Raw genomic sequence first — 25,732 nt, 5'->3', positions numbered from 1 at the left:
GTCTAAGACCTTAGCAATTAGGCCAGAGTAAGAGTTAAGACCTAAACCAGTAGGCCAGAGTAAGAGTTAAGACCTTAACCAGTAGGCCAGAGCACGAGTCTAAGACCATAGCTACTAGGCCGGAGTAAGAGTTAAGATCCTAACCATTAGACCAGAGTACGAGTCTAAGACCTTAGCTATTAGGCCAGACTAAGAGTTAAGACCATAGCTATTAGGCCAGAGTATGAGTCTAAGAGCTTAGCTATTAGGCCAGAGTAAGAGCTAAGACCTTAGCCATTAGGCCAGAGTACGAGTGTAAGACCTTAGCTATTAGGCCAGAGTACGAGTGTAAGACCTTAGCTATTAGGCCAGAGTAAGAGTTAAGACCTTAGCTATTAGGCCAGAGTAAGAGTTAAGACTTTAACCATTAAGCCAGAGTAAGAATTAAGACCTTAAACATTAGGCCAGAGAAAGAGTCTAAGACCTTAACCATTAGGCCCGAGTAAGAGCTAAGACCTTAACCATTAGGCCAGAGTAAGAGTCTAAGACCTTAACCATTAGGCCAGAGTAAGAGTTAAGACCTTAACCATTAGGCCAGAGTAAGAGTCTGGCCAGAGTAAGAATTAAGACCTTTACCATTAGGCCAGATTAAGAGTCTAAGACCTTAACCATTAGGCCAGAGTAAGAGTTAAGACCTTAACCATTAGGCCAGAGTAAGAGTCTAAGACCTTAACCATTATGTCAGAGTAAGAGTCTAAGACCTTAGCTATTAGGCCAGACTAAGAGTTAAGACCTTAACCATCAGGCCAGAGTACGAGTCTAAGACCTTAGCTATTAGGCCAGAGTAAGAGTTAAGACCTTAACCATTAGGCCAGAGTACGAGTCTAAGACCTTAGCTATTAGGCCAGAGTAAGAGTTAAGACCTTAACCAGTAGGCCAGAGTAAGAGTTAAGACCTTAACCTGTAGGCCATAGTACGAGTCTAAGACCTTAGCTATTAGGCCAGAGTACGAGTGTAAGATCTTAGCTATTAGGCCAGAGTAAGAGTTAAGACCTTAGCTATTAGGCCAGAGTAAGAGTTAAGACCTTAGCTATTAGGCCAGAGTACGAGTCTAAGACCTTAGCTATTAGGCCAGAGTACGAGTCTAAGACCTTAGCTATTAGGCCAGAGTAAGAGTTAAGACCTTAGCTATTAGGCCAGAGTAAGAGTTAAGACCTTAGCTATTAGGCCAGAGTACGAGTCTAAGACCTTAGCTATCAGGCCATAGTACGAGTCTTACACCATAGCTATTAGGCCAGAGTAAGAGTTAAGACCTTAGCTATTAGGCCTGAGTAAGAGTTAAGACCTTAACCATTAGGCCAGAGTACGAGTCTAAGACCTTAGCTATTAGGCCAGAGTAAGAGTTAAGACCTTAACCAGTAGGCCAGAGTACGAGTCTTAGACATAAGCTATTAGGCCATAGTAAGAGTTAAGACCTTAACCAGTAGGCAAGAGTACAAGTCTAAGACCTTAGCTATTAGGCCAGAGTAAGAGTTAAGACCTTAACCAGTAGGCCAGAGTACAAGTCTAAAACCTAAGCTATTAGGCCAGAGTACGAGTCTAAGACCTTAGCTATTAGGCCAGAGTAAGAGTTAAGACCTTAACCAGTAGGCCATAGTACGAGTCTAAGACCTTAGCTATTAGGCCAGAGTAAGAGTTAAGACCTTAACCATTAGGCCAGAGTATGAGTCTAAGACCTTAGCTATTTGGCCAGAGTAAGAGTTAAGACCTTAACCAGTAGGCCAGAGTAAGCGTTAAGACCTTAACCTGTAGGCCATAGTACGAGTCTAAGACCTTAGCTATTAGGCCAGAGTAAGAGTTAAGACCTCAGCTATTAGGCCTGAGTAAGAGTTAAGACCTTAACCATTAGGCCAGAGTACGAGTCTAAGACCTTAGCTATTAGGCCAGAGTAAGAGTTAAGACCTTAGCTATTAGGCCAGAGTAAGAGTTAAGACCTTAGCTATTAGGCCAGAGTACGAGCCTTAGCTATTAGGCCAGAGTAAGAGTTAAGACCTTAACCAGTAGGCCAGTGTAAGAGTTAAGACCTTAACCATTAGGCCAGAGTACGAGTCTAAGACCTTAGCTATTAGGCCATAGTAAGAGTTAAGACCTTCGCTATTAGGCCAGAGTAAGAGTTAAGACCTTAACCATAAGGACAGAGTATGAGTCTAAGACCTTAGCTATTAGGCCAGAGTAAGAGTTAAGACCTTAACCTGAAGGCCATAGTACGAGTCTAAGACCTTGGCTATTAGGCCAGAGTAAGAGTCAAGACCTTAACCATTAGGCCAGAGTAAGAGTTAAGACCTTAACCATTAGGCCAGAGTACGAGTCTAAGACCTTAGCTATTAGGCCAGAGTAAGAGTTAAGACCTTAGCTATTAGGCCAGAGTAAGAGTTAAGACCGTAACCAGTAGGCCAGAGTAAGAGTTAAAACCTTAACCATTAGGCCAGAGTACGAGTCTAAGACCTTAGCTATTAGGCCAGAGTAAGAGTTAAGACCTTAACCATTAGGACAGAGTACAAGTCTAAGACCTTAGCTATTAGGCCAGAGTAAGAGTTAAGACCTTAACGATTAGGCCAGAGTGCGAGTCTAAGACCTTAGCTATTAAGCCAGAGTAAGAGTTGAGACCTTAACCATTAGGCCAGAGTACGAGTCTTAGACCTAAGCTATTAGGCCATAGTAAGAGTTAAGACCTTAACCAGTAGGCAAGAGTACAAGTCTAAGACCTTAGCTATTAGGCCAGAGTAAGAGTTAAGACCTTAACCAGTAGGCCAGAGTGCAAGTCTAAGACCTAAGCTATTAGGCCAGAGTAAGATTTAAGACCTTACCCATTAGGCCAGAGTACGAGCCTAAGACCTTAGCTATTAGGCCAGAGTAAGAGTTAAGACCTTAGCTATTAGGCCAGAGTAAGAGTTAAGACCTTAGTTATTAGGCCAGAGTAAGAGTTAAGACCTTAACCAATAGGCCAGAGTAAGAGTTAAGACCTTAACTATTAGGCCAGAGTACGAGTCTAAGACCTTAGCTATTAGGCCAGAGTAAGAGTTAAGACCTTAACCATTAGGCCAGAGTACGAGTGTAAGACCTTAGCTATTAGGCCAGAGTAAGAGTTAAGACCTTAGCTATTAGGCCAGAGTAAGAGTTAAGACTTTAACCATTAAGCCAGAGTAAGAATAAAGACCTTAAACATTAGGCCAGAGAAAGAGTCTAAGACCTTAACCATTAGGCCGGAGTAAGAGCTCAGACCTTAACCATTAGGCCAGAGTAAGAGTCTAAGACCTTAACCATTAGGCCAGAGTAAGAGTTAAGACCTTAACCATTAGGCCAGAGTAAAAGTCTGGCCAGAGTAAGAGTTAAGACCTTTACCATTAGGCCAGATTAAGAGTCTAAGACCTTAACCATTAGGCCAGAGTAAGAGTTAAGACCTTAACCATTAGGCCAGAGTAAGAGTCTAAGACCTTAACGATTATGTCAGAGTAAGAGTCTAAGACCTTAGCTATTAGGCCAGACTAAGAGTTAAGACCTTAACCATCAGGCCAGAGTACGAGTCTAAGACCTTAGCTATTAGGCCAGAGTAAGAGTTAAGACCTTAACCATTAGGCCAGAGTACGAGTCTAACACCTTAGCTATTAGGCCAGAGTAAGAGTTAAGACCTTAACCATTAGGCCAGAGTATGAGTCTAAGACCTTAGCTATTTGGCCAGAGTAAGAGTTAAGACCTTAACCAGTAGGCCAGAGTAAGAGTTAAGACCTTAACCTGTAGGCCATAGTACGAGTCTAAGACCTTAGCTATCAGGCCAGAGTAAGAGTTAAGACCTCAGCTATTAGGCCTGAGTAAGAGTTAAGACCTTAACCATTAGGCCAGAGTACGAGTCTAAGACCTTAGCTATTAGGCCAGAGTAAGAGTTAAGACCTTAACCATTAGGCCAGAGTAAGAGTTAAGACCTTAACCATTAGGCCAGAGTACGAGTCTAAGACCTTAGCTATTAGGCCAGAGTAAGAGTTAAGACCTTAGCTATTAGGCCAGAGTAAGAGTTAAGACCTTAACCAGTAGGCCATAGTACGAGTCTAAGACCTTAGCTATTAGGCCAGAGTAAGAGTTAAGACCTTAACCAGTAGGCCAGAGTAAGAGTTAAGAACTTAACCTGTTGGCCATAGTACGAGTCTAAGACCTTAGCTATTAGGCCAGAGTAAGAGTTAAGACCTTAGCTATTAGGCCAGAGTAAGAGTTAAGACCTTAACCATTAGGCCAAAGTACGAGTCTAAGACCTTAGCTATTAGGCCAGAGTAAGAGTTAAGACCTTAGCTATTAGGCCAGAGTAAAAGTTAAGACCTTAACCAGTAGGCCAGAGTAAGAGTTAAGACCTTAACCATTAGGCCAGAGTACGAGTCTAAGACCTTAGCTATTAGGCCAGAGTAAGAGTTAAGACCTTAACCAGTAGGCCAGTGTAAGAGTTAAGACCTTAACCATTAGGCCAGAGTACGAGTCTAAGACCTTAGCTATTAGGCCAGAGTAAGAGTTAAGACCTTAGCTATTAGGCCAGAGTAAGAGTTAAGACCTTAACCAGTAGGCCATAGTACGAGTCTAAGACCTTAGCTATTAGGCCAGAGTAAGAGTTAAGACCTTAACCAGTAGGCCAGAGTAAGAGTTAAGAACTTAACCTGTTGGCCATAGTACGAGTCTAAGACCTTAGCTATTAGGCCAGAGTAAGAGTTAAGACCTTAGCTATTAGGCCAGAGTAAGAGTTAAGACCTTAACCAGTAGGCCATAGTACGAGTCTAAGACCTTAGCTATTAGGCCAGAGTAAGAGTTAAGACCTTAACCAGTAGGCCAGAGTAAGAGTTAAGAACTTAACCTGTTGGCCATAGTACGAGTCTAAGACCTTAGCTATTAGGCCAGAGTAAGAGTTAAGACCTTAGCTATTAGGCCAGAGTAAGAGTTAAGACCTTAACCATTAGGCCAAAGTACGAGTCTAAGACCTTAGCTATTAGGCCAGAGTAAGAGTTAAGACCTTAGCTATTAGGCCAGAGTAAAAGTTAAGACCTTAACCAGTAGGCCAGAGTAAGAGTTAAGACCTTAACCATTAGGCCAGAGTACGAGTCTAAGACCTTAGCTATTAGGCCAGAGTAAGAGTTAAGACCTTAACCAGTAGGCCAGTGTAAGAGTTAAGACCTTAACCATTAGGCCAGAGTACAAGTCTAAGACCTTAGCTATTAGGCCAGAGTAAGAGTTAAGACCTTAGCTATTAGGCCAGAGTAAGAGTTAAGACCTTAACCAGTAGGCCATAGTACGAGTCTAAGACCTTAGCTATTAGGCCAGAGTAAGAGTTAAGACCTTAACCAGTAGGCCAGAGTAAGAGTTAAGAACTTAACCTGTTGGCCATAGTACGAGTCTAAGACCTTAGCTATTAGGCCAGAGTAAGAGTTAAGACCTTAGCTATTAGGCCAGAGTAAGAGTTAAGACCTTAACCATTAGGCCAAAGTACGAGTCTAAGACCTTAGCTATTAGGCCAGAGTAAGAGTTAAGACCTTAGCTATTAGGCCAGAGTAAAAGTTAAGACCTTAACCAGTAGGCCAGAGTAAGAGTTAAGACCTTAACCATTAGGCCAGAGTACGAGTCTAAGACCTTAGCTATTAGGCCAGAGTAAGAGTTAAGACCTTAACCAGTAGGCCAGTGTAAGAGTTAAGACCTTAACCATTAGGCCAGAGTACGAGTCTAAGACCTTAGCTATTAGGCCAGAGTACGAGTCTAAGACCTTAGCTATTAGGCCAGAGTAAGAGTTAAGACCTTAGCTATTAGGCCAGAGTAAGAGTTAAGACCTTAACCAGTAGGCCATAGTACGAGTCTAAGACCTTAGCTATTAGGCCAGAGTAAGAGTTAAGACCTTAACCATTAGGCCAGAGTACGAGTCTAAGACCTTAGCAATTAGGCCAGAGTAAGAGTTAAGACCTAAACCAGTAGGCCAGAGTAAGAGTTAAGACCTTAACCAGTAGGCCAGAGCACGAGTCTAAGACCTTAGCTACTAGGCCGGAGTAAGAGTTAAGATCCTAACCATTAGACCAGAGTACGAGTCTAAGACCTTAGCTATTAGGCCAGACTAAGAGTTAAGACCATAGCTATTAGGCCAGAGTATGAGTCTAAGAGCTTAGCTATTAGGCCAGAGTAAGAGCTAAGACCTTAGCCATTAGGCCAGAGTACGAGTGTAAGACCTTAGCTATTAGGCCAGAGTACGAGTGTAAGACCTTAGCTATTAGGCCAGAGTAAGAGTTAAGACCTTAGCTATTAGGCCAGAGTAAGAGTTAAGACTTTAACCATTAAGCCAGAGTAAGAATAAAGACCTTAAACATTAGGCCAGAGAAAGAGTCTAAGACCTTAACCATTAGGCCCGAGTAAGAGCTAAGACCTTAACCATTAGGCCAGAGTAAGAGTCTAAGACCTTAACCATTAGGCCAGAGTAAGAGTTAAGACCTTAACCATTAGGCCAGAGTAAGAGTCTGGCCAGAGTAAGAGTTAAGACCTTTACCATTAGGCCAGATTAAGAGTCTAAGACCTTAACCATTAGGCCAGAGTAAGAGTTAAGACCTTAACCATTAGGCCAGAGTAAGAGTCTAAGACCTTAACCATTATGTCAGAGTAAGAGTCTAAGACCTTAGCTATTAGGCCAGACTAAGAGTTAAGACCTTAACCATCAGGCCAGAGTACGAGTCTAAGACCTTAGCTATTAGGCCAGAGTAAGAGTTAAGACCTTAACCATTAGGCCAGAGTACGAGTCTAAGACCTTAGCTATTAGGCCAGAGTAAGAGTTAAGACCTTAACCAGTAGGCCAGAGTAAGAGTTAAGACCTTAACCTGTAGGCCATAGTACGAGTCTAAGACCTTAGCTATTAGGCCAGAGTACGAGTGTAAGATCTTAGCTATTAGGCCAGAGTAAGAGTTAAGACCTTAGCTATTAGGCCAGAGTAAGAGTTAAGACCTTAGCTATTAGGCCAGAGTACGAGTCTAAGACCTTAGCTATTAGGCCAGAGTACGAGTCTAAGACCTTAGCTATTAGGCCAGAGTAAGAGTTAAGACCTTAGCTATTAGGCCAGAGTAAGAGTTAAGACCTTAGCTATTAGGCCAGAGTACGAGTCTAAGACCTTAGCTATCAGGCCATAGTACGAGTCTTACACCATAGCTATTAGGCCAGAGTAAGAGTTAAGACCTTAGCTATTAGGCCTGAGTAAGAGTTAAGACCTTAACCATTAGGCCAGAGTACGAGTCTAAGACCTTAGCTATTAGGCCAGAGTAAGAGTTAAGACCTTAACCAGTAGGCCAGAGTACGAGTCTTAGACATAAGCTATTAGGCCATAGTAAGAGTTAAGACCTTAACCAGTAGGCAAGAGTACAAGTCTAAGACCTTAGCTATTAGGCCAGAGTAAGAGTTAAGACCTTAACCAGTAGGCCAGAGTACAAGTCTAAAACCTAAGCTATTAGGCCAGAGTACGAGTCTAAGACCTTAGCTATTAGGCCAGAGTAAGAGTTAAGACCTTAACCAGTAGGCCATAGTACGAGTCTAAGACCTTAGCTATTAGGCCAGAGTAAGAGTTAAGACCTTAACCATTAGGCCAGAGTATGAGTCTAAGACCTTAGCTATTTGGCCAGAGTAAGAGTTAAGACCTTAACCAGTAGGCCAGAGTAAGCGTTAAGACCTTAACCTGTAGGCCATAGTACGAGTCTAAGACCTTAGCTATTAGGCCAGAGTAAGAGTTAAGACCTCAGCTATTAGGCCTGAGTAAGAGTTAAGACCTTAACCATTAGGCCAGAGTACGAGTCTAAGACCTTAGCTATTAGGCCAGAGTAAGAGTTAAGACCTTAGCTATTAGGCCAGAGTAAGAGTTAAGACCTTAGCTATTAGGCCAGAGTACGAGCCTTAGCTATTAGGCCAGAGTAAGAGTTAAGACCTTAACCAGTAGGCCAGTGTAAGAGTTAAGACCTTAACCATTAGGCCAGAGTACGAGTCTAAGACCTTAGCTATTAGGCCATAGTAAGAGTTAAGACCTTCGCTATTAGGCCAGAGTAAGAGTTAAGACCTTAACCATAAGGACAGAGTATGAGTCTAAGACCTTAGCTATTAGGCCAGAGTAAGAGTTAAGACCTTAACCTGAAGGCCATAGTACGAGTCTAAGACCTTGGCTATTAGGCCAGAGTAAGAGTCAAGACCTTAACCATTAGGCCAGAGTAAGAGTTAAGACCTTAACCATTAGGCCAGAGTACGAGTCTAAGACCTTAGCTATTAGGCCAGAGTAAGAGTTAAGACCTTAGCTATTAGGCCAGAGTAAGAGTTAAGACCGTAACCAGTAGGCCAGAGTAAGAGTTAAAACCTTAACCATTAGGCCAGAGTACGAGTCTAAGACCTTAGCTATTAGGCCAGAGTAAGAGTTAAGACCTTAACCATTAGGACAGAGTACAAGTCTAAGACCTTAGCTATTAGGCCAGAGTAAGAGTTAAGACCTTAACGATTAGGCCAGAGTGCGAGTCTAAGACCTTAGCTATTAAGCCAGAGTAAGAGTTGAGACCTTAACCATTAGGCCAGAGTACGAGTCTTAGACCTAAGCTATTAGGCCATAGTAAGAGTTAAGACCTTAACCAGTAGGCAAGAGTACAAGTCTAAGACCTTAGCTATTAGGCCAGAGTAAGAGTTAAGACCTTAACCAGTAGGCCAGAGTGCAAGTCTAAGACCTAAGCTATTAGGCCAGAGTAAGATTTAAGACCTTACCCATTAGGCCAGAGTACGAGCCTAAGACCTTAGCTATTAGGCCAGAGTAAGAGTTAAGACCTTAGCTATTAGGCCAGAGTAAGAGTTAAGACCTTAGTTATTAGGCCAGAGTAAGAGTTAAGACCTTAACCAATAGGCCAGAGTAAGAGTTAAGACCTTAACTATTAGGCCAGAGTACGAGTCTAAGACCTTAGCTATTAGGCCAGAGTAAGAGTTAAGACCTTAACCATTAGGCCAGAGTACGAGTGTAAGACCTTAGCTATTAGGCCAGAGTAAGAGTTAAGACCTTAGCTATTAGGCCAGAGTAAGAGTTAAGACTTTAACCATTAAGCCAGAGTAAGAATAAAGACCTTAAACATTAGGCCAGAGAAAGAGTCTAAGACCTTAACCATTAGGCCGGAGTAAGAGCTCAGACCTTAACCATTAGGCCAGAGTAAGAGTCTAAGACCTTAACCATTAGGCCAGAGTAAGAGTTAAGACCTTAACCATTAGGCCAGAGTAAAAGTCTGGCCAGAGTAAGAGTTAAGACCTTTACCATTAGGCCAGATTAAGAGTCTAAGACCTTAACCATTAGGCCAGAGTAAGAGTTAAGACCTTAACCATTAGGCCAGAGTAAGAGTCTAAGACCTTAACGATTATGTCAGAGTAAGAGTCTAAGACCTTAGCTATTAGGCCAGACTAAGAGTTAAGACCTTAACCATCAGGCCAGAGTACGAGTCTAAGACCTTAGCTATTAGGCCAGAGTAAGAGTTAAGACCTTAACCATTAGGCCAGAGTACGAGTCTAACACCTTAGCTATTAGGCCAGAGTAAGAGTTAAGACCTTAACCATTAGGCCAGAGTATGAGTCTAAGACCTTAGCTATTTGGCCAGAGTAAGAGTTAAGACCTTAACCAGTAGGCCAGAGTAAGAGTTAAGACCTTAACCTGTAGGCCATAGTACGAGTCTAAGACCTTAGCTATCAGGCCAGAGTAAGAGTTAAGACCTCAGCTATTAGGCCTGAGTAAGAGTTAAGACCTTAACCATTAGGCCAGAGTACGAGTCTAAGACCTTAGCTATTAGGCCAGAGTAAGAGTTAAGACCTTAACCATTAGGCCAGAGTAAGAGTTAAGACCTTAACCATTAGGCCAGAGTACGAGTCTAAGACCTTAGCTATTAGGCCAGAGTAAGAGTTAAGACCTTAGCTATTAGGCCAGAGTAAGAGTTAAGACCTTAACCAGTAGGCCAGAGTAAGAGTTAAGAACTTAACCTGTTGGCCATAGTACGAGTCTAAGACCTTAGCTATTAGGCCAGAGTAAGAGTTAAGACCTTAGCTATTAGGCCAGAGTAAGAGTTAAGACCTTAACCATTAGGCCAAAGTACGAGTCTAAGACCTTAGCTATTAGGCCAGAGTAAGAGTTAAGACCTTAGCTATTAGGCCAGAGTAAAAGTTAAGACCTTAACCAGTAGGCCAGAGTAAGAGTTAAGACCTTAACCATTAGGCCAGAGTACGAGTCTAAGACCTTAGCTATTAGGCCAGAGTAAGAGTTAAGACCTTAACCAGTAGGCCAGTGTAAGAGTTAAGACCTTAACCATTAGGCCAGAGTACGAGTCTAAGACCTTAGCTATTAGGCCAGAGTAAGAGTTAAGACCTTAGCTATTAGGCCAGAGTAAGAGTTAAGACCTTAACCAGTAGGCCATAGTACGAGTCTAAGACCTTAGCTATTAGGCCAGAGTAAGAGTTAAGACCTTAACCAGTAGGCCAGAGTAAGAGTTAAGAACTTAACCTGTTGGCCATAGTACGAGTCTAAGACCTTAGCTATTAGGCCAGAGTAAGAGTTAAGACCTTAGCTATTAGGCCAGAGTAAGAGTTAAGACCTTAACCAGTAGGCCATAGTACGAGTCTAAGACCTTAGCTATTAGGCCAGAGTAAGAGTTAAGACCTTAACCAGTAGGCCAGAGTAAGAGTTAAGAACTTAACCTGTTGGCCATAGTACGAGTCTAAGACCTTAGCTATTAGGCCAGAGTAAGAGTTAAGACCTTAGCTATTAGGCCAGAGTAAGAGTTAAGACCTTAACCATTAGGCCAAAGTACGAGTCTAAGACCTTAGCTATTAGGCCAGAGTAAGAGTTAAGACCTTAGCTATTAGGCCAGAGTAAAAGTTAAGACCTTAACCAGTAGGCCAGAGTAAGAGTTAAGACCTTAACCATTAGGCCAGAGTACGAGTCTAAGACCTTAGCTATTAGGCCAGAGTAAGAGTTAAGACCTTAACCAGTAGGCCAGTGTAAGAGTTAAGACCTTAACCATTAGGCCAGAGTACAAGTCTAAGACCTTAGCTATTAGGCCAGAGTAAGAGTTAAGACCTTAGCTATTAGGCCAGAGTAAGAGTTAAGACCTTAACCAGTAGGCCATAGTACGAGTCTAAGACCTTAGCTATTAGGCCAGAGTAAGAGTTAAGACCTTAACCAGTAGGCCAGAGTAAGAGTTAAGAACTTAACCTGTTGGCCATAGTACGAGTCTAAGACCTTAGCTATTAGGCCAGAGTAAGAGTTAAGACCTTAGCTATTAGGCCAGAGTAAGAGTTAAGACCTTAACCATTAGGCCAAAGTACGAGTCTAAGACCTTAGCTATTAGGCCAGAGTAAGAGTTAAGACCTTAGCTATTAGGCCAGAGTAAAAGTTAAGACCTTAACCAGTAGGCCAGAGTAAGAGTTAAGACCTTAACCATTAGGCCAGAGTACGAGTCTAAGACCTTAGCTATTAGGCCAGAGTAAGAGTTAAGACCTTAACCAGTAGGCCAGTGTAAGAGTTAAGACCTTAACCATTAGGCCAGAGTACGAGTCTAAGACCTTAGCTATTAGGCCAGAGTACGAGTCTAAGACCTTAGCTATTAGGCCAGAGTAAGAGTTAAGACCTTAGCTATTAGGCCAGAGTAAGAGTTAAGACCTTAACCAGTAGGCCATAGTACGAGTCTAAGACCTTAGCTATTAGGCCAGAGTAAGAGTTAAGACCTTAACCATTAGGCCAGAGTACGAGTCTAAGACCTTAGCAATTAGGCCAGAGTAAGAGTTAAGACCTAAACCAGTAGGCCAGAGTAAGAGTTAAGACCTTAACCAGTAGGCCAGAGCACGAGTCTAAGACCTTAGCTACTAGGCCGGAGTAAGAGTTAAGATCCTAACCATTAGACCAGAGTACGAGTCTAAGACCTTAGCTATTAGGCCAGACTAAGAGTTAAGACCATAGCTATTAGGCCAGAGTATGAGTCTAAGAGCTTAGCTATTAGGCCAGAGTAAGAGCTAAGACCTTAGCCATTAGGCCAGAGTACGAGTGTAAGACCTTAGCTATTAGGCCAGAGTACGAGTGTAAGACCTTAGCTATTAGGCCAGAGTAAGAGTTAAGACCTTAGCTATTAGGCCAGAGTAAGAGTTAAGACTTTAACCATTAAGCCAGAGTAAGAATAAAGACCTTAAACATTAGGCCAGAGAAAGAGTCTAAGACCTTAACCATTAGGCCCGAGTAAGAGCTAAGACCTTAACCATTAGGCCAGAGTAAGAGTCTAAGACCTTAACCATTAGGCCAGAGTAAGAGTTAAGACCTTAACCATTAGGCCAGAGTAAGAGTCTGGCCAGAGTAAGAGTTAAGACCTTTACCATTAGGCCAGATTAAGAGTCTAAGACCTTAACCATTAGGCCAGAGTAAGAGTTAAGACCTTAACCATTAGGCCAGAGTAAGAGTCTAAGACCTTAACCATTATGTCAGAGTAAGAGTCTAAGACCTTAGCTATTAGGCCAGACTAAGAGTTAAGACCTTAACCATCAGGCCAGAGTACGAGTCTAAGACCTTAGCTATTAGGCCAGAGTAAGAGTTAAGACCTTAACCATTAGGCCAGAGTACGAGTCTAAGACCTTAGCTATTAGGCCAGAGTAAGAGTTAAGACCTTAACCAGTAGGCCAGAGTAAGAGTTAAGACCTTAACCTGTAGGCCATAGTACGAGTCTAAGACCTTAGCTATTAGGCCAGAGTACGAGTGTAAGATCTTAGCTATTAGGCCAGAGTAAGAGTTAAGACCTTAGCTATTAGGCCAGAGTAAGAGTTAAGACCTTAGCTATTAGGCCAGAGTACGAGTCTAAGACCTTAGCTATTAGGCCAGAGTACGAGTCTAAGACCTTAGCTATTAGGCCAGAGTAAGAGTTAAGACCTTAGCTATTAGGCCAGAGTAAGAGTTAAGACCTTAGCTATTAGGCCAGAGTACGAGTCTAAGACCTTAGCTATCAGGCCATAGTACGAGTCTTACACCATAGCTATTAGGCCAGAGTAAGAGTTAAGACCTTAGCTATTAGGCCTGAGTAAGAGTTAAGACCTTAACCATTAGGCCAGAGTACGAGTCTAAGACCTTAGCTATTAGGCCAGAGTAAGAGTTAAGACCTTAACCAGTAGGCCAGAGTACGAGTCTTAGACATAAGCTATTAGGCCATAGTAAGAGTTAAGACCTTAACCAGTAGGCAAGAGTACAAGTCTAAGACCTTAGCTATTAGGCCAGAGTAAGAGTTAAGACCTTAACCAGTAGGCCAGAGTACAAGTCTAAAACCTAAGCTATTAGGCCAGAGTACGAGTCTAAGACCTTAGCTATTAGGCCAGAGTAAGAGTTAAGACCTTAACCAGTAGGCCAGAGTAAGAGTTAAGACCTTAACCATTAGGCCAGAGTACGAGTCTAAGACCTTAGCTATTAGGCCAGAGTACGAGTCTAAGATCTTAGCTATTAGGCCAGAGTAAGAGTTAAGACCTTAGCTATTAGGCCAGAGTAAGAGTTAAGACCTTAGCTATTAGGCCAGAGTACGAGTCTCAGACCTTAGCTATTAGGCCAGAGTACGAGTCTAAGACCTTAGCTATTAGGCCAGAGTAAGAGTTAAGACCTTAGCTATTAGGCCAGAGTAAGAGTTAAGACCTTAGCTATTAGGCCAGAGTACGAGTCTAAGACCTTAGCTATCAGGCCATAGTACGAGTCTTACACCATAGCTATTAGGCCAGAGTAAGAGTTAAGACCTTAACCATTAGGCCAGAATACGAGTCTAAGACCTTAGCTATTAGGCCAGAGTAAGAGTTAAGACCTTAACCATTAGGCCAGAGTAAGAGTTAAGACCTTAACCATTAGGCAAGAGTATGAGTCTAAGACCTTAGCTATTAGGCCAGAGTAAGAGTTAAGACCTTAGCTATTAGGCCAGAGTAAGAGTTAAGACCTTAACCAGTAGGCCAGAGTAAGAGTTAAGACCTTCACCATTAGGCCAGAGTACGAGTCTAAGACCTTAGCTATTAGGCCAGAGTAAGAGTTAAGACCTTAACCAGTAGGCCAGAGTAAGAGTTAAGACCTTAACCATTTGGCCAGAGTACCAGTCTAAGACCTTAGCTATTAGGCCAGAGTAAGAGTTAAGACCTTAGCTATTAGGCCAGAGTAAGAGTTAAGACCTTAACCATTAGGCCAGAGTACGAGTCTAAGACCTTGGCTATTAGGCCAGAGTAAGAGTTAAGACCTTAACCAGTAGGCCAGAGTAAGAGTTAAGAACTTAACCTGTAGGCCATAGTACGAGTCTAAGACCTTAGCTATTAGGCCAGAGTAAGAGTTAAGACCTTAGCTATTAGGCCAGAGTAAGAGTTAAGACCTTAACCATTAGGCCAAAGTACGAGTCTAAGACCTTAGCTATTAGGCCAGAGTAAGAGTTAAGACCTTAGCTATTAGGCCATAGTAAAAGTTAAGACCTTAACCAGTAGGCCAGAGTAAGAGTTAAGACCTTAACCATTAGGCCAGAGTACGAGTCTAAGACCTTAGCTATTAGGCCAGAGTAAGAGTTAAGACCTTAACCAGTAGGCCAGTGTAAGAGTTAAGACCTTAACCATTAGGCCAGAGTACGAGTCTAAGACCTTAGCTATTAGGCCAGAGTAAGAGTTAAGACCTTAACCAGTAGGCCAGTGTAAGAGTTAAGACCTTAACCATTAGGCCAGAGTACGAGTCTAAGACCTTAGCTATTAGGCCAGAGTACTAGTCTAAGACCTTAGCTATTAGGCCAGAGTAAGAGTTAAGACCTTAGCTATTAGGCCAGAGTAAGAGTTAAGACCTTAGCTATTAGGCCAGAGTACGAGCCTTAGCTATTAGGCCAGAGTAAGAGTTAAGACCTTAACCAGTAGGCCAGTGTAAGAGTTAAGACCTTAACCATTAGGCCAGAGTACGAGTCTAAGACCTTAGCTATTAGGCCAGAGTACGAGTCTAAGACCTTAGCTATTAGGCCAGAGTAAGAGTTAAGACCTTCGCTATTAGGCCAGAGTAAGAGTTAAGACCTTAACCATAAGGACAGAGTATGAGTCTAAGACCTTAGCTATTAGGCCAGAGTAAGAGTTAAGACCTTAACCTGAAGGCCATAGTACGAGTCTAAGACCTTGGCTATTAGGCCAGAGTAAGAGTCAAGACCTTAACCATTAGGCCAGAGTAAGAGTTAAGACCTTAACCATTAGGCCAGAGTACGAGTCTAAGACCTTAGCTATTAGGCCAGAGTAAGAGTTAAGACCTTAGCTATTAGGCCAGAGTAAGAGTTAAGACCTTAACCAGTAGGCCAGAGTAAGAGTTAAAACCTTAACCATTAGGCCAGAGTACGAGTCTAAGACCTTAGCTATTAGGCCAGAGTAAGAGTTAAGACCTTAGCTATTAGGCCAGAGTAAGAGTTAAGACCTTAACCAGTAGGCCATAGTACGAGTCTAAGACCTTAGCTATTAGGCCAGAGTAAGAGTTAAGACCTTAACCAGTAGGCCAGAGTAAGAGTTAAGAACTTAACCTGTAGGCCATAGTACGAGTCTAAGACCTTAGCTATTAGGCCAGAGTGAGAGTTAAGACCTTAGCTATTAGGCCAGAGTAAGAGTTAAGACCTTAACCATTAGGCCAAAGTACGAGTCTAAGACCTTAGCTATTAGGCCAGAGTAAGAGTTAAGACCTTAGCTATTAGGCCAGAGTAAAAGTTAAGACCTTAACCAGTAGGCCAGAGTAAGAGTTAAGACCTTAACCATTAGGCCAGAGTACGAGTCTAAGACCTTAGCTATTAGGCCAGAGTAAGAGTTAAGACCTTAACCAGTAGGCCAGTGTAAGAGTTAAGACCTTAACCATTAGGCCAGAGTACAAGTCTAAGACCTTAGCTATTAGGCCAGAGTACAAGTCTAAGATCTTAGCTATTAGGCCAGAGTAAGAGTTAAGACCTTAGCTATTAGGCCAGAGTAAGAGTTAAGACCTTAGCTATTAGGCCAGAGTACGAGTCTAAGACCTTAGCTATTAGGCCAGAGTGCGAGTCTAAGACCTTAGCTATTAGGCCAGAGTAAGAGTTAAGACCTTAGCTATTAGGCCAGAGTACGAGTCTAAGACCTTAGCTATTAGGCCAGAGTGCGAGTCTAAGACCTTAGCTATTAGGCCAGAGTAAGAGTTAAGACCTTAGCTATTAGGCCAGAGTACGAGTCTAAGACCTTAGCTATTAGGCCAGAGTGCGAGTCTAAGACCTTAGCTATTAGGCCAGAGTAAGAGTTAAGACCTTAGCTATTAGGCCAGAGTACGAGTCTAAGACCTTAGCTATCAGGCCATAGTACGAGTCTTACACCATAGCTATTAGGCCAGAGTAAGAGTTAAGACCTTAGCTATTAGGCCAGAGTACGAGTCTAAGATCTTAGCTATTAGGCCAAAGTACGAGTCTAAGACCTTAGCTATTAGGCCAGAGTAAGAGTTAAGACCTTAACCATTAGGCCAGAGTAAGAGTTAAGACCTTAACCATTAGGCAAGAGTAAGAGTTAAGACCTTAACCATTATGTCAGAGTAAGAGTCTAAGACCTTAGCTATTAGGCCAGACTAAGAGTTAAGACCTTAACCATCAGGCCAGAGTACGAGTCTAAGACCTTAGCTATTAGGCCAGAGTAAGAGTTAAGAGCTTAACCATTAGGCCAGAGTACGAGTCTAAGACCTTAGCTATTAGGCCAGAGTAAGAGTTAAGACCTTAACCAGTAGGCCAGAGTAAGAGTTAAGACCATAACCTGTAGGCCATAGTACGAGTCTAAGACCTTAGCTATTAGGCCAGAGTACGAGTGTAAGATCTTAGCTATTAGGCCAGAGTAAGAGTTAAGACCTTAGCTATTAGGCCAGAGTAAGAGTTAAGACCTTAGCTATTAGGCCAGAGTACGAGTCTAAGACCTTAGCTATTAGGCCAGAGTACGGGTCTAAGACCTTAGCTATTAGGCCAGAGTAAGAGTTAAGACCTTAGCTATTAGGCCAGAGTAAGAGTTAAGACCTTAGCTATTAGGCCAGAGTACGAGTCTAAGACCTTAGCTATCAGGCCATAGTACGAGTCTTACACCATAGCTATTAGGCCAGAGTAAGAGTTAAGACCTTAACCATTAGGCCAGAATACGAGTCTAAGACCTTAGCTATTAGGCCAGAGTAAGAGTTAAGACCTTAACCATTAGGCCAGAGTATGAGTCTAAGACCTTAGCTATTTGGCCAGAGTAAGAGTTAAGACCTTAACCAGTAGGCCAGAGTAAGCGTTAAGACCTTAACCTGTAGGCCATAGTACGAGTCTAAGACCTTAGCTATTACGCCAGAGTAAGAGTTAAGACCTCAGCTATTAGGCCTGAGTAAGAGTTAAGACCTTAACCATTAGGCCAGAGTACGAGTCTAAGACCTTAGCTATTAGGCCAGAGTAAGAGTTAAGACCTTAGCTATTAGGCCAGAGTAAGAGTTAAGACCTTAGCTATTAGGCCAGAGTACGAGCCTTAGCTATTAGGCCAGAGTAAGAGTTAAGACCTTAACCAGTAGGCCAGTGTAAGAGTTAAGACCTTAAACATTAGGCCAGAGTACGAGTCTAAGACCTTAGCTATTAGGCCAGAGTACGAGTCTAAGACCTTAGCTATTAGGCCATAGTAAGAGTTAAGACCTTCGCTATTAGGCCAGAGTAAGAGTTAAGACCTTAACCATAAGGACAGAGTATGAGTCTAAGACCTTAGCTATTAGGCCAGAGTAAGAGTTAAGACCTTAACCTGAAGGCCATAGTACGAGTCTAAGACCTTGGCTATTAGGCCAGAGTAAGAGTCAAGACCTTAACCATTAGGCCAGAGTAAGAGTTAAGACCTTAACCATTAGGCCAGAGTACGAGTCTAAGACCTTAGCTATTAGGCCAGAGTAAGAGTTAAGACCTTAGCTATTAGGCCAGAGTAAGAGTTAAGACCGTAACCAGTAGGCCAGAGTAAGAGTTAAAACCTTAACCATTAGGCCAGAGTACGAGTCTAAGACCTTAGCTATTAGGCCAGAGTAAGAGTTAAGACCTTAACCATTAGGACAGAGTACAAGTCTAAGACCTTAGCTATTAGGCCAGAGTAAGAGTTAAGACCTTAACGATTAGGCCAGAGTGCGAGTCTAAGACCTTAGCTATTAAGCCAGAGTAAGAGTTGAGACCTTAACCATTAGGCCAGAGTACGAGTCTTAGACCTAAGCTATTAGGCCATAGTAAGAGTTAAGACCTTAACCAGTAGGCAAGAGTACAAGTCTAAGACCTTAGCTATAAGGCCAGAGTAAGAGTTAAGACCTTAACCAGTAGGCCAGAGTGCAAGTCTAAGACCTAAGCTATTAGGCCAGAGTAAGATTTAAGACCTTACCCATTAGGCCAGAGTACGAGCCTAAGACCTTAGCTATTAGGCCAGAGTAAGAGTTAAGACCTTAGCTATTAGGCCAGAGTAAGAGTTAAGACCTTAGTTATTAGGCCAGAGTAAGAGTTAAGACCTTAACCAATAGGCCAGAGTAAGAGTTAAGACCTTAACTATTAGGCCAGAGTACGAGTCTAAGACCTTAGCTATTAGGCCAGAGTAAGAGTTAAGACCTTAACCATTAGGCCAGAGTACGAGTGTAAGACCTTAGCTATTAGGCCAGAGTAAGAGTTAAGACCTTAGCTATTAGGCCAGAGTAAGAGTTAAGACTTTAACCATTAAGCCAGAGTAAGAATAAAGACCTTAAACATTAGGCCAGAGAAAGAGTCTAAGACCTTAACCATTAGGCCGGAGTAAGAGCTCAGACCTTAACCATTAGGCCAGAGTAAGAGTCTAAGACCTTAACCATTAGGCCAGAGTAAGAGTTAAGACCTTAACCATTAGGCCAGAGTAAAAGTCTGGCCAGAGTAAGAGTTAAGACCTTTACCATTAGGCCAGATTAAGAGTCTAAGACCTTAACCATTAGGCCAGAGTAAGAGTTAAGACCTTAACCATTAGGCCAGAGTAAGAGTTAAGACCTTAACCATTAGGCCAGAGTAAGAGTCTAAGACCTTAACGATTATGTCAGAGTAAGAGTCTAAGACCTTAGCTATTAGGCCAGACTAAGAGTTAAGACCTTAACCATCAGGCCAGAGTACGAGTCTAAGACCTTAGCTATTAGGCCAGAGTAAGAGTTAAGACCTTAACCATTAGGCCAGAGTACGAGTCTAACACCTTAGCTATTAGGCCAGAGTAAGAGTTAAGACCTTAACCATTAGGCCAGAGTATGAGTCTAAGACCTTAGCTATTTGGCCAGAGTAAGAGTTAAGACCTTAACCAGTAGGCCAGAGTAAGAGTTAAGACCTTAACCTGTAGGCCATAGTACGAGTCTAAGACCTTAGCTATCAGGCCAGAGTAAGAGTTAAGACCTCAGCTATTAGGCCTGAGTAAGAGTTAAGACCTTAACCATTAGGCCAGAGTACGAGTCTAAGACCTTAGCTATTAGGCCAGAGTAAGAGTTAAGACCTTAACCATTAGGCCAGAGTAAGAGTTAAGACCTTAACCATTAGGCCAGAGTACGAGTCTAAGACCTTAGCTATTAGGCCAGAGTAAGAGTTAAGACCTTAGCTATTAGGCCAGAGTAAGAGTTAAGACCTTAACCAGTAGGCCATAGTACGAGTCTAAGACCTTAGCTATTAGGCCAGAGTAAGAGTTAAGACCTTAACCAGTAGGCCAGAGTAAGAGTTAAGAACTTAACCTGTTGGCCATAGTACGAGTCTAAGACCTTAGCTATTAGGCCAGAGTAAGAGTTAAGACCTTAGCTATTAGGCCAGAGTAAGAGTTAAGACCTTAACCATTAGGCCAAAGTACGAGTCTAAGACCTTAGCTATTAGGCCAGAGTAAGAGTTAAGACCTTAGCTATTAGGCCAGAGTAAAAGTTAAGACCTTAACCAGTAGGCCAGAGTAAGAGTTAAGACCTTAACCATTAGGCCAGAGTACGAGTCTAAGACCTTAGCTATTAGGCCAGAGTAAGAGTTAAGACCTTAACCAGTAGGCCAGTGTAAGAGTTAAGACCTTAACCATTAGGCCAGAGTACGAGTCTAAGACCTTAGCTATTAGGCCAGAGTAAGAGTTAAGACCTTAGCTATTAGGCCAGAGTAAGAGTTAAGACCTTAACCAGTAGGCCATAGTACGAGTCTAAGACCTTAGCTATTAGGCCAGAGTAAGAGTTAAGACCTTAACCAGTAGGCCAGAGTAAGAGTTAAGAACTTAACCTGTTGGCCATAGTACGAGTCTAAGACCTTAGCTATTAGGCCAGAGTAAGAGTTAAGACCTTAGCTATTAGGCCAGAGTAAGAGTTAAGACCTTAACCATTAGGCCAAAGTACGAGTCTAAGACCTTAGCTATTAGGCCAGAGTAAGAGTTAAGACCTTAGCTATTAGGCCAGAGTAAAAGTTAAGACCTTAACCAGTAGGCCAGAGTAAGAGTTAAGACCTTAACCATTAGGCCAGAGTACGAGTACAAGACCTTAGCTATTAGGCCAGAGTAAGAGTTAAGACCTTAACCAGTAGGCCAGTGTAAGAGTTAAGACCTTAACCATTAGGCCAGAGTACGAGTCTAAGACCTTAGCTATTAGGCCAGAGTACGAGTCTCAGATCTTAGCTATTAGGCCAGAGTAAGAGTTAAGACCTTAGCTATTAGGCCAGAGTAAGAGTTAAGACCTTAGCTATTAGGCCAGAGTACGAGTCTAAGACCTTAGCTATTAGGCCAGAGTACGAGTCTAAGACATTAGCTATTAGGCCAGAGTAAGAGTTAAGACCTTAGCTATTAGGCCAGAGTAAGAGTTAAGACCTTAGCTATTAGGCCAGAGTACGAGTCTAAGACCTTAGCTATCAGGCCATAGTACGAGTCTTACACCATAGCTATTAGGCCAGAGTAAGAGTTAAGACCTTAGCTATTAGGCCAGAGTACGAGTCTAAGATCTTAGCTATTAGGCCAAAGTACGAGTCTAAGACCTTAGCTATTAGGCCAGAGTAAGAGTTAAGACCTTAACCATTAGGCCAGAGTAAGAGTTAAGACCTTAACCATTAGGCAAGAGTATGAGTCTAAGACCTTAGCTATTAGGCCAGAGTAAGAGTTAAGACCTTAGCTATTAGGCTAGAGTAAGAGTTAAGACCTTAACCAGTAGGCCAGAGTAAGAGTTAAGACCTTCACCATTAGGCCAGAGTACAAGTCTAAGACCTTAGCTATTAGGCCAGAGTAAGAGTTAAGACCTTAACCAGTAGGCCAGAGTAAGAGTTAAGACCTTAACCATTTGGCCAGAGTACCAGTCTAAGACCTTAGCTATTAGGCCAGAGTAAGAGTTAAGACCTTAGCTATTAGGCCAGAGTAAGAGTTAAGACCTTAACCATTAGGCCAGAGTACGAGTCTAAGACCTTAACGATTAGGCCAGAGTAAGAGTTAAGACCTTAACCAGTAGGCCAGAGTAAGAGTTAAGAACTTAACCTGTAGGCCATAGTACGAGTCTAAGACCTTAGCTATTAGGCCAGAGTAAGAGTTAAGACCTTAGCTATTAGGCCAGAGTAAGAGTTAAGACCTTAACCATTAGGCCAAAGTACGAGTCTAAGACCTTAGCTATTAGGCCAGAGTAAGAGTTAAGACCTTAGCTATTAGGCCATAGTAAAAGTTAAGACCTTAACCAGTAGGCCAGAGTAAGAGTTAAGACCTTAACCATTAGGCCAGAGTACGAGTCTAAGACCTTAGCTATTAGGCCAGAGTAAGAGTTAAGACCTTAACCAGTAGGCCAGTGTAAGAGTTAAGACCTTAACCATTAGGCCAGAGTACGAGTCTAAGACCTTAGCTATTAGGCCAGAGTACTAGTCTAAGACCTTAGCTATTAGGCCAGAGTAAGAGTTAAGACCTTCGCTATTAGGCCAGAGTAAGAGTTAAGACCTTAACCATAAGGACAGAGTATGAGTCTAAGACCTTAGCTATTAGGCCAGAGTAAGAGTTAAGACCTTAACCTGAAGGCCATAGTACGAGTCTAAGACCTTGGCTATTAGGCCAGAGTAAGAGTCAAGACCTTAACCATTAGGCCAGAGTAAGAGTTAAGACGTTAACCATTAGGCCAGAGTACGAGTCTAAGACCTTAGCTATTAGGCCAGAGTAAGAGTTAAGACCTTAGCTATTAGGCCAGAGTAAGAGTTAAGACCTTAACCAGTAGGCCAGAGTAAGAGTTAAAACCTTAACCATTAGGCCAGAATACGAGTCTAAGACCTTAGCTATTAGGCCAGAGTAAGAGTTAAGACCTTAACCATTAGGACAGAGTACAAGTCTAAGACCTTAGCTATTAGGCCAGAGTAAGAGTTAAGACCTTAACGATTAGGCCAGAGTGCGAGTCTAAGACCTTAGCTATTAAGCCAGAGTAAGAGTTAAGACCTTAGCTATTAGGCCAGAGTAAGAGTTAAGACCTTAGTTATTAGGCCAGAGTAAGAGTTAAGACCTTAACCAATAGGCCAGAGTAAGAGTTAAGACCTTAACTATTAGGCCAGAGTACGAGTCTAAGACCTTAGCTATTAGGCCAGAGTAAGAGTTAAGACCTTAACCAGTAGGCCAGAGTAAGAGTTAAGACCTTAACCATTAGGCCAGAGTACGAGTCTAATACCTTAGCTATTAGGCCAGAGTAAGAGTTAAGACCTTAGCTCTTAGGTTAGAGTACGAGTCTAAGACCTTAGCTATTAGGCCAGAGTAAGAGTTAAGACCTTAGCTATTAGGCCAGAGTAAAAGTTAAGACCTTAGCTATTAGGCCAGAGTACGAGTCTAAGACCTTAGCTATTAGGCCAGAGTAAGAGTTAAGACCTTAACCAGTAGGCCAGTGTAAGAGTTAAGACCTTAACCATTAGGCCAGAGTACGAGTCTAAGACCTTAGCTATTAGGCCAGAGTACGAGTCTAAGACCTTAGCTATTAGGCCAGAGTAAGAGTTAAGACCTTAGCTATTAGGCCAGAGTAAGAGTTAAGACCTTAGCTATTAGGCCAGAGTACGAGTCTAAGACCTTAGCTATTAGGCCATAGTACGAGTCTAAGACCTTAGCTATTAGGCCAGAGTAAGAGTTAAGACCTTAACCAGTAGGCCAGAGTAAGAGTTAAGACCTTAACCAGTAGGCCAGAGTACGCGTCTAACACCTTAGCTATTAGGCCAGAGTAAGAGTTAAGACCTTAACCAGTAGGCCAGAGAAAGAGTTAAGACCTTAACCATTAGACCAGAGTACGAATCTAAGACCTTAGCTATTAGGCCAGAGTAAGAGTTAAGACCTTAACCAGTAGGCCAGAGTAAGAGTTAAGACCTTAACCAGTAGGCCAGAGTATGAGTCTAAGAACTTAGCTATTAGGCCAGAGTAAGAGTTAAGACCTTAACCAGTAGGCCAGAGAAAGAGTTAAGACCTTAACCATTAGATCAGAGTACGAGTCTAAGACCGTAGCTATTAGGCCAGAGTAAGAGTTAAGACCTTAGCTATTAGGCCAGAGTAAGAGTTAAGACTTTAACCATTAAGCCAGAGTAAGAATAAAGACCTTAAACATTAGGCCAGAGAAAGAGTCTAAGACCTTAACCATTAGGCCGGAGTAGGAGCTAAGACCTTAACCATTAGGCCAGAGTAAGAGTCTAAAACCTTAACCATTAGGCCAGAGTAAGAGTTAAGACCTTAACCATTAGGCCAGATTAAGAGTCTAAGACCTTAACCATTAGGCCAGAGTAAGAGTTAAGACCTGAACCATTAGGCCAGAGTAAGAGTCTAAGACCTTAACCATTATGTCAGAGTAAGAGTCTAAGACCTTAACCATTAGGCCAGAGTAAGAGTTAAGACCTAAACCATTAGGCCAGAGTTTAAGTCTAAGACCTTAGCTATTAGGCCAGAGTAAGTGTTAAGACCTTAACCAGTAGGCCAGAGTAAGAGTTAAGACCTTAACCATTAGTCCAGAGTACGAGTCTAAGACCTTAGCTATTAGGCCAGAGTAAGAGTTAAGACCTTAGCTATTAGGCCAGAGTAAGAGTTAAGACCTTAACCATTATGCCAGAGTAAGAGTTAAGACCTTAGCTATTAGGCCAGAGTAAGAGTTAAGACCTTAACCATTAGGCCAGAGTACGAGTCTAAGACCTTAGCTATTAGGCCAGAGTAAGAGTTAAGACCTTAACCAGTAGGCCAGAGTAAGAGTTAAGACCTTAACCATTAGTCCAGAGTACGAGTCTAAGACCTTAGCTATTAGGCCAGAGAAAGAGTTAAGACCTTAGATATTGGGCCAGAGTAAGAGTGAAGACCCTAACCATTAGGCCAGAGTACGAGTCTAAGACCTTAGCTATTAGACCAGAGTAAGAGTTAAGACCTTAACCATTAGGCCAGAGTACGAGTCTAAGACCTTAGCTATCAGGCCAGAGTAAGAATTAAGACCTTAGCTATTAGGCCTGAGTAAGAGTTAAGACCTTAGCTATTAGGCCAGAGTACGAGTTAAGACCTTAACCAGTAGGCCAGAGTAAGAGTTAAGACCTTAACCTGTAGGCCAGAGTAGGAGTTAAGACCTAAACCTGTAGGCCATACTATGAGTCTAAGACCTTAGCTATTAGGCCAGAGTAAGAGTTAAGACCTTAGCTATTAGGCCAGAGTAAGAGCTAAGACCTTAACCAGTAGGCCAGAGTAAGAGTTAAGACCTTAACCTGTAGGCCATAGTACGAGTCTAAGACCTTAGCTATTAGGCCAGAGTAAGAGTTAAGACCTTAACCAGTAGGCCAGAGTAAGAGTTAAAACCTTAACCTGTAGGCCAGAGTACGAGTCTAAGACCTTAGCTATTAGGCCAGAGTAAGAGTTAAGACCTTAGCTATTAGGCCAGAGTAAGAGTTAAGACCTTAACCATTAGGCCAGAGTACGAGTCTAAGACCTAAGCTATTAGGCCAGAGTAAGAGTCTTAGACGTTAGCAATTAGGCCAGAGTAAGAGTTAAGACCTTAGCTATTAGGCCAGAGTAAGAGTTAAGACCTTAACCAGTAGGCCAGAGTAAGAGTTAAGAACTTAACCTGTAGGCCAGAGTAAGAGTTAAGACCTTAACCTGTAGGCCATAGTACGAGACTAAGACCTTAGCTATTAGGCCAGAGTAAGAGTTAAGACCTTAGCTATTAGGCCAGAGTAAGAGTTAAGACCTTAACCATTAGGCCAGAGTACGAGTCTAAGACCTTAGCTATTAGGCCAGAGTAAGAGTTAAGACCTTAGCTATTGGGCTAGAGTAAGAGTTAAGACCTTAACCGTTAGGCCAGAGTACGAGTCTAAGACCTTAGCTATTAGGCCAGAGTAAGAGTTAAGACCTTAACCTGTAGGCCATAGTACGAGTATGAGACCTTAGCTATTAGGCCAGAGTAAGAGTTAAGAACTTAGCTATCAGGCCAGAGTAAGAGTTAAGACCTTAACCAGTAGGCCAGAGTAAGAGTTAAGACCTTAACCTGTAGGCCAGAGTAGGAGTTAAGACCTAAACCTGTAGGCCATACTATGAGTCTAAGACCTTAGCTAATAGGCCAGAGTACGAGTCTAAGACCTTAGCTATTAGGCCAGAGTAAGAGTTAAGACCTTAGCTATTAGGCCAGAGTAAGAGTTAAGACCTTAGCTATTAGGCCAGAGTAAGAGTTAAGACCTTAGCTATTAGGCCAGAGTACGAGTCTAAGACCTTAGCTATTAGGCCAGAGTAAGAG

This window comes from Triturus cristatus, chromosome 6 (assembly GCF_964204655.1).
Source record: "Triturus cristatus chromosome 6, aTriCri1.1, whole genome shotgun sequence".
Classification (NCBI taxonomy): Eukaryota; Metazoa; Chordata; class Amphibia; order Caudata; family Salamandridae; genus Triturus; species Triturus cristatus.
This window is presented reverse-complemented; position numbering follows the sequence as displayed.